Here is an 8,006-nt window from a genome sequence, read left to right as displayed (position 1 = left end):
TCTTATTGATAGTTTAATTCATTTCTTGCGTTATCTGCTTTCTTCTTTATTTCTCTTCCTTCAAACTCCGTAGTTAGAAACCAAAATTTAATCATACCCAATTGTTACCTTAGAATTAGAAATAGATAGCTGTAGTTACATTCCTCCCTGTGGATTCGATACTCGACTGCCTCTACTACATATTAGTTGAGACCGTTAGGTTTTATTTTTGACAGGTACGCGACAGACGTGTCAATAGGTCACCTCTTTTTAAAGTAGTTTGGGATTGACTACTTTCCCCTGAGTCGTCGACGTCATCAGCAGCTCTGCCTTTTTCTTTCTCTTTCAGTTTTTTTTCCAATTTCCGCCTTGTGTTCCTATATCCTCCACGAGACATCCTGTGGGGGTATTTGTTCTTCAACTGCCTCTCTGCAGCAATCTTACTTATAACCTGAAAATTTTAAATTACTTATCAAATATGATAATATTGCTAACTAAAAAATTAAAAAATATACTACATGTTAACTACTCACTTGAAATTCTGCCGTCATACGCTTCTCTTTAAACTTTTTTCCATACCTCAGATGTAATGTAAGGATACTTCTTTGTCGGATCAGTCTCAACAGGCGGCTTTCTTTTTTTAGGAGGTTTTCTGTACACATACAACGAAGTCAACTTTGACTTAAAGTTTGTCCATGTAGTATTTGCAATGCTGATAACTTGCTTCTTCTTCGTATCTGGAACGTTAAAAATTGTCTACAAAAAGCAAATGGCAGGTTATAAACAGTCAGTTCTTACCAAAACCTCTTCCCAAAAATTGTCTACAAAAATCAAATGGCAGGTTATAAACATACATTCAGTTGACTTAAAGTATGTGTATGTGTTAATAAAAAGGTCTTAAGATGCAGGGAGTTCTTACCAAAACCTCTTTCCAAATCTTCAGCTTAAGATCCTCACCTACATGCTTCCATGTAGGAATATCAATCGGCACTTTTGCGCGTCCCATTAGACCAGCGTAACTCGTATACTTAGCACCAATTTTATCAATTGGCTCACCAGCTTGATCCAATTGAACATCAAGTTTTATCCCTTTATCACGTAATGCTGTCAATTCCTTCATAAGTACTACGCTTTTGCTCTTTCTTTTAGGGGCAGTAGTACTGGCAGCTGCGGAAGAAGACATGCTGACCTGCATCAAGAAATTATTTATATTGTTAAAGAATGCAGGATACTTGCTTTGATAGAATTTTACTTGTATAAAAACAAAGTAATGTTAAAATGATGGAGGAAACAATGAGGGAAAGAGCATTCGATAAATTAACTTCAATGTGTCCTTGCTAAAGACAATGGAACAAGCAAAACATATGAGGGTGCAAAAAAAAAAAAAAAACAGCACAGGTTTATTATTTTTACAAAACAGACTGTAAAAAGGTAACTACATAAAAATCATCTTCTACATAAGCAGGTCTATTATTCCCATAACCCTTCGTCATGATCATCTCGTAGATAAAAATCATCTACATCGCCAGTAGTGGTAGAAGGCGGCAATCCAGAAGAAAAAGGAGGCAATTCGTCATCCACTTCATCCATGACTTCTTTACCCACAAACTTCTTCTTACCATGAAGAACAATCGACCACTTTTCATCCGATGGATCTTTAATATAAAATATTTGTTTGGCCTGACTAGCCATAATGAATGGCTCCGATTTGTATCCTTCACGTGCTAAATCTACCAATGTGAATCCCATCTCATCTACTCGAACACCCTTATTACGATCAACCCACATACAACGAAAAACAGGTATCCTAAACTGAGCATAGTCTAGCTCCCAAATTTCATTAATGACCCCAAAATATGGCTGAGCATCATAAGCAGGTGTATTATCTTTAGCACTAGCAACACTCATTGACATGGCCATCAAAGCTATTCCACTATTTTGCACAGTACTTCTATCATCTTGAGCCTTAGTGTAAAATGAATACCCATTGATGTCATAACCTTGATAAGATAACACGTTCAAACCAGGTCCATGGGCTAACCACCTTACTTCCTCGGATACTTTCCCACGGTCATTTTCCAGCTCAATATCTACTTCATTAGTAAACCATTTAAGAAATGATCGATTATGCTCTATTGCTAACCACCTTTCTCCCTTAGAAGGATTTTGTGCACTTAGAAGGGTTTGATGCTTCTCTAAATATGGATGTACATCGACCATGTGTTGGAGAATATAGAAGTGTGCCTGATCAAGGGTATCTCGATTAATAGTGACTACGGCTTTTCCCAGCGTACCTTGTCCCTCTATTCTTCCTTCGTGTCGAGATGTCGGAAGGCCAATAGATTCAACATCTGACAGGTAGTCAGTTACAAACTCCAGCGCCTCTTCTGCCACATACCCCTGAATCATGCACCCTTCTGGCCTATTTTGGTTTCTTACGTAGCCGCCTAAGGGTTTCATATATCGCTCAAATGGATACATATTTCTTAAAAATACTGGTCCACAAATTTTAATTTTCTCACCAAATGTACTACTAGATGCTGCATTATATCGAAAAAGGAAGGAGGAAAAAACATCTCAAGTTCACACATAGTTATAACAACATCTCGTTGTAATGTATTCAAGGTATCTGAGTCAACAACTTTGCTAAATATTGCATTAAAAAAATAGCAAAGTCTAGTAATAGCTCCCCGAACATGATTAGGCAGAACTCCACGAAGAGCTATTGGAAGTAATTGTTGCATTAAAGTGTGACAATCATGTGATTTAAATCCTACCAATTTTAACTCTTTCAAAGACACGAGTGATACGTGCATTTTATATAGTCTTTTTAGCCTATTTTATGCACGTATTTCTAAGCTTTTATCGTGGTTTATGCTACGAAATGCCCCGAATATGCTACTTTGGTTTGTTTTGTCTTATTTGCAGAAATGAACCAGAAAGTAGTGAAATCAAGCCTTTTACCGTCCATTTAGCATGAAATTGGAGGAAGAGTGAATTTGGAGCGGGAATATAGCTATTTTGAGATGCGCAAAGGAGAAAGATAGCTAGGCGAGCAAAGGAAGAACTTCAAATTGCTAGTGCCTAATTTGGAGAGCCATATCTCGGGTTCTACAACAGATATTCAGGTGATTCCAATTGGAGATGAAAGCTTGTCCTCTTAGCTTTCCAATGCCACCAGAATCACCCTGTTTGCCAAAGTAACGAAAAAATGGCAGCCGTTTGAAGTTCAGTGCGCAAAGCAGGAAACTGTTGCTGGAAAGTACTCGATCGAGTAGAATTTTGCTCGATCGAGTCCTTTTTCTACTCGATCGAGTAGTGGCATTTATTGATCTACTCGATCGAGTAGATTTTCTACTCGATCGAGTGGTTTAAGCTTTAGTTTACTCGATCGAGTGGTTTTATTCCACTCGATCGAGTGGTTTCGCTATGGGCTTGGACTATTTAGTTAATTTCCGTCAATTAGGTTTAATAAATCCTATTTTCTTATAAATAGGAGCTAGGACGACATAATTAGGGGGCTTCTCCTCTCTAATTATTCTCTTAACACTTTATTACTGTTACTTTCTTCCGGATCTAATTCAGTATTTCTTTCTTTCCCTTTCTTTTCCTCTTTAATTCATGCTTATGTTATTTGTTCTTCCTTTATTTCTTGTTTTCCCCTTAATCATGTCTAGCTAATTCTCTTAGTATGCTAGGATTAGGGAAGCCGTGGTAGTAATATGTTAGGATCGACTTGATTAGATTAGTCTTGCGATAAGAATTGTATTAAGCAATATAATTGTTATTAGGTTGAATGAATGCATGCAGGAAACCAATTTATCTAGTTAACCCCGACCTGGATCGAAAGATTGGAAGGGAAGGCTTGCTTAATTACAATAGGTGATACCTAATTAGGGCGAAAGCTAAGTTAGGAGACCCTAGGGCGGTTTAAAGACCGAAAGGTGACGACCATAGCTCTTCTTATCAATAGGTTAATCGTCTCAGTAGACCCGATAGTGTAGCTGCCACGGTAGACCGACTCCTAGCATATTCCTTTCTCCTACTGTTAATTTCTCGCACTCATTTCTCTTTTGCTTTAATTTCATTAGTATAGTCAAAACATTTTCAAACCCCCATCGTGACATTAGACAGATAGAATAGACAAGTAGATAGTACACCGCCTCCCTGTGGAGATCGACCCTACTTACCGCTGACTTCTGTTAGTAGTACTTAGGTATTTTATTTTTGGTACGAAACGACAGTATCAAATTTTGGCGCCGTTGCCGGGGAGGCAAATAATTATTTACTTGTTTAATTTTTGTCTGTTTTTAGCCTCAGGGGATTTTTCCCTTGAGGTCGTTCTAATCTTTCCTTTAGTGCTGTTTTGATAGGCCTTACAGGTACTACCTAGACAGTTCTAGGTGAAAGATCGTCAAAGGGAAGGCTTGAGTACCTTTGACCCGTCACCTATGTCCCATTATATGGCACAAAGCAGGTGATTTTATGCGGGAGATGTGGTGTCTTGGGCATGATGCGTTTTTTGTTTGGCGAGAGAATGACGAAGTTTATGCGTTCAAGCGTAGCGATCGAGCTAGTCAAGCATTTGTAGTTGTGCCGCCACATCCACCTTATCAATGGCCACCGCAACAAGATCTTCCCGATATACGAGAAAGAAGAAATTGCGGAGTGAAATCTTTAATGGAGACACTTGCATCTCAAATGCAAGATTATGATAATGTTGATGTATCGGAATATGATAGACGATTTTTCGCGCGCATTGATAAGCTCGAGTCTGAAATTGCTCAGTTAGCAGCTGAGTCGGATAATTGGCAACCAGAAGAGGTATATTTTGCCGAGAGCGGTTTTTCCCATGAAGAAACCGTGTTGCCCAATACTGAGAATGATTTCTATGACTCGGATGACGAATTTCTATCGTATTTCAAGAGTTCACACGAAGATTTCAGCCCTGTACAGGAGGAATCACTCGATCGAGTGACTAATATTAGTCGATCGAGTGATTTTCCAGGAGAAAGTGCTCGATCGAGTGATATTTCTACTCGATCGAGTGAAAATCAGGAGGAAAGTGGTCGATCGAGTAATAATTTTGCTCGATCGACTGAATTGGCCATTGGGAGCTTTGATTCGTCATATGGGTTTGATTTAGATGACGATTTTGATGATGATAACGGTTATGGTGAGTCTCCCCTATTCAAAGCCGAGCTGGATGCGCTTGAGGCTGAGATTTACGGGATGAAATCCATCGAGGAGGTGGATGCAGAAGTAGCTGAGTCGGTAATTACTCCTAGCACGGAAAAGGTAATAAATTCTTTTATCTATGATTCCGTCATTGAGGGCGACCAACTTGAGGTAGTAAACGATAATTTTATTATTGTTTGTTTTAATAGTATTTTGCCTCATTTGATTCGTACTTCTTCTTTTAAAGCTATACCTCCTCATATGTGGACGAATAAATTAGCGATTTCTCACCATCCTTGTCGTTTTAATTTTGTTAATCTGAAATGGAACCCCACTTTATCGTCAATTGCTCCCGCGCTCCTTTATTTTGTGGATAAATTTAGGAGCTCTCATAGGAAATTTGTTAGACTTAAATGTTTACATATTTTTATTTCCTATTTCTTTACTCCACTGTGGTGCTACTTATGCTTTTGTGTAGCACATGCGCAGATGTATGATCTCATGCTGCGCGCTTTGAGCTGTTTTGATTATGACTAATTTGAGAGCTCGAAGAAAAGAAAGGTCGAGCTGGGACCTGACTGAAGCTAGCGCTACCCGGGAGGCAACCCGGAGATTTCATTTTGGATTTTATTTAATTTCAGTTGTAATAAATGGTTTTTATACCATAAACTATCTCAGTATGCTTGTTTAGTAGTTTGCGGGTTGTTCTTAATTGCATTTTGCAGGAATACATTGAGAATTACTCGATCGAGTAGTTTTTCTACTCGATCGAGCACTTTAGCTGATGGATTCACTCGATCGAGTGATCAATTTACTCAATCGACCACCTGCGGAAAGAGAATCTACTCGATCGACCTGAATTCCTATCGATCGAGCAGTTTTTGGATGCCCATTCACTCGTTTGACTTGGATTAGCTTCTTGTGACGGTTTTCCGGGCCTTTAGCAACCTCCCATGTTCATGGTCGGTTTGGGGAGGCCCCTTATTCGCGCAATCTTGTGAGCTTTCCGTATTTACTCTCTTTCTCTTTTAGTTTGCATTTCCTTTCCATGTTTTGGTACAATGAGGGCATTGTACGGTTTGGTTTGGGGAGGTTATGCATCCATATCTGTGTCTGCATTTTGTCTTTATTGCATTTTTGTCATCACGTTTAATTTCTGTATGCATTGTTGTTTATTTCCATAAAATTCAAAAATTCCATAAAAATTGAAAATTTCAAAAATTTCACGTTTCTTTTAGCATATAGGTTGAGTCGGAACGGTAGATTTCAATGATGAAATTGCTCTGCATCTGTCTTTTTGCTTAAGCCTTGCGTTAAACTGATATCTTTCTAGCTTTGTCTTTTGCATGTCTACGAGTTAATGTTTAAATTTAGCTGAACATATAGATTTGACCTGAAATTTTGGCAACCTACTTATAAATTCTAAGATTTAGAGCCTTATAAACTGGTGTCATTTATGACCGGTTTCATGTAGGATTGTGAGTAGTTACTCCTTGCATAACATGTATCATCAATTTGCACGTATATGAAATTCAATTGCTTTTTGCCTTCATACATTCGGGTTAGTGGTTGGTGTCACATGCAGGGAGGTGCTTACATTTTCCCTTTCTTTCATTTTTACCCATTAAACTCCACATTAGCCAAATTTGCCTGTTGACCCTTAGCTACATTCCAAATTTAGCCTGCCTTGTCAAGCTAGTTTAGATTGTTCTGCGGTATATTGTCTATTGTATCAAGTTTGGCTTGCATCTATTGATTCGGAGTTGGTGATCTATGAAGAAAGGGAGGATGATGAAAAAAAGAGACGTGAAAAAGAAAGAAAAAAAAGAAATGAAAAATGAAAAAAAAAAAACAGAAAAAACGTGAAGAAAAGAAAAGAAGAAATAGAAAAAAACGAAAAGAAAAAAAAGGATGTTGTTTGTTAGTCGGTTTCACTCCTATGCTTTTTCTATATCTTTTGAGGAGTTAGTTCAGTTTGGTTTGGTGAGTTTTATGCCAAATGAAGGGCATTGTGCTTATTTCATAATTGAGTTGGAAATGGATGTTCTCATATGGTTTTGTTTAGGTACTAGCTTGATCACCTATACCTCCACATTCCCATAAATGTTTTGCCTTTTCTTACCCATTGCCTCACTTTACCATATTTTTGTAAGCCCTCGGCTGTGACAGGACCTTGTTTGGTTGGAATGTGTGTACGGTAGCTAGAATTGTCTATCATATTAGTTGCATGCATGTTTATGTGGGTCGTAGTTTAGGTGAGCGACTATTTTTCTTTCTCTCCTACATATATATGCTTACCCTTTGCTTCATGAGGGAAGAGTGACCCGTGAGAGTCCATTATTAAAGGTCTTGCAAGGTCGACAGTTCAGCTTTATTATGAACATCTTATAACTCGTCTGCATTTGACTGTTTGCTATAAGTGCTAGTTTGCTTGCATTAAATTGGCTTAAGTGGGCATTTTTAGCAAGCTTTGAGTTATCTTTTTCCGTTCCATTAGTTGCATTTTAGTTTACTCGGGGACGAGTAAAGGTTTGGTTTGGGGAGATTTGATACGTGCATTTTATATAGTCTTTTTAGCCTATTTTATGCACGTATTTCTAAGCTTTTATCGTGGTTTATGCTACGAAATGCCCCGAATATGCTATTTTGGTTTGTTTTGTCTTATTTGCAGAAATGAACCAGAAAGTAGTGAAATCAAGCCTTTTACCGTCCATTTAGCATGCAATTGGAGGAAGAGTGAATTTGGAGCGGGAATATAGCTATTTTGAGATGCGCAAAGGAGTAAGATAGCTAGGCGAGCAAAGGAAGAACTTCAAATTGCTAGTGCCTAATTTGGAGAGCCATATCTC

Source organism: Silene latifolia, chromosome 10 (genome assembly GCF_048544455.1).
Source record: "Silene latifolia isolate original U9 population chromosome 10, ASM4854445v1, whole genome shotgun sequence".
In the NCBI taxonomy this organism is placed as follows: Eukaryota; Viridiplantae; Streptophyta; class Magnoliopsida; order Caryophyllales; family Caryophyllaceae; genus Silene; species Silene latifolia.
Note: the sequence above shows the minus strand (reverse complement) of the source record.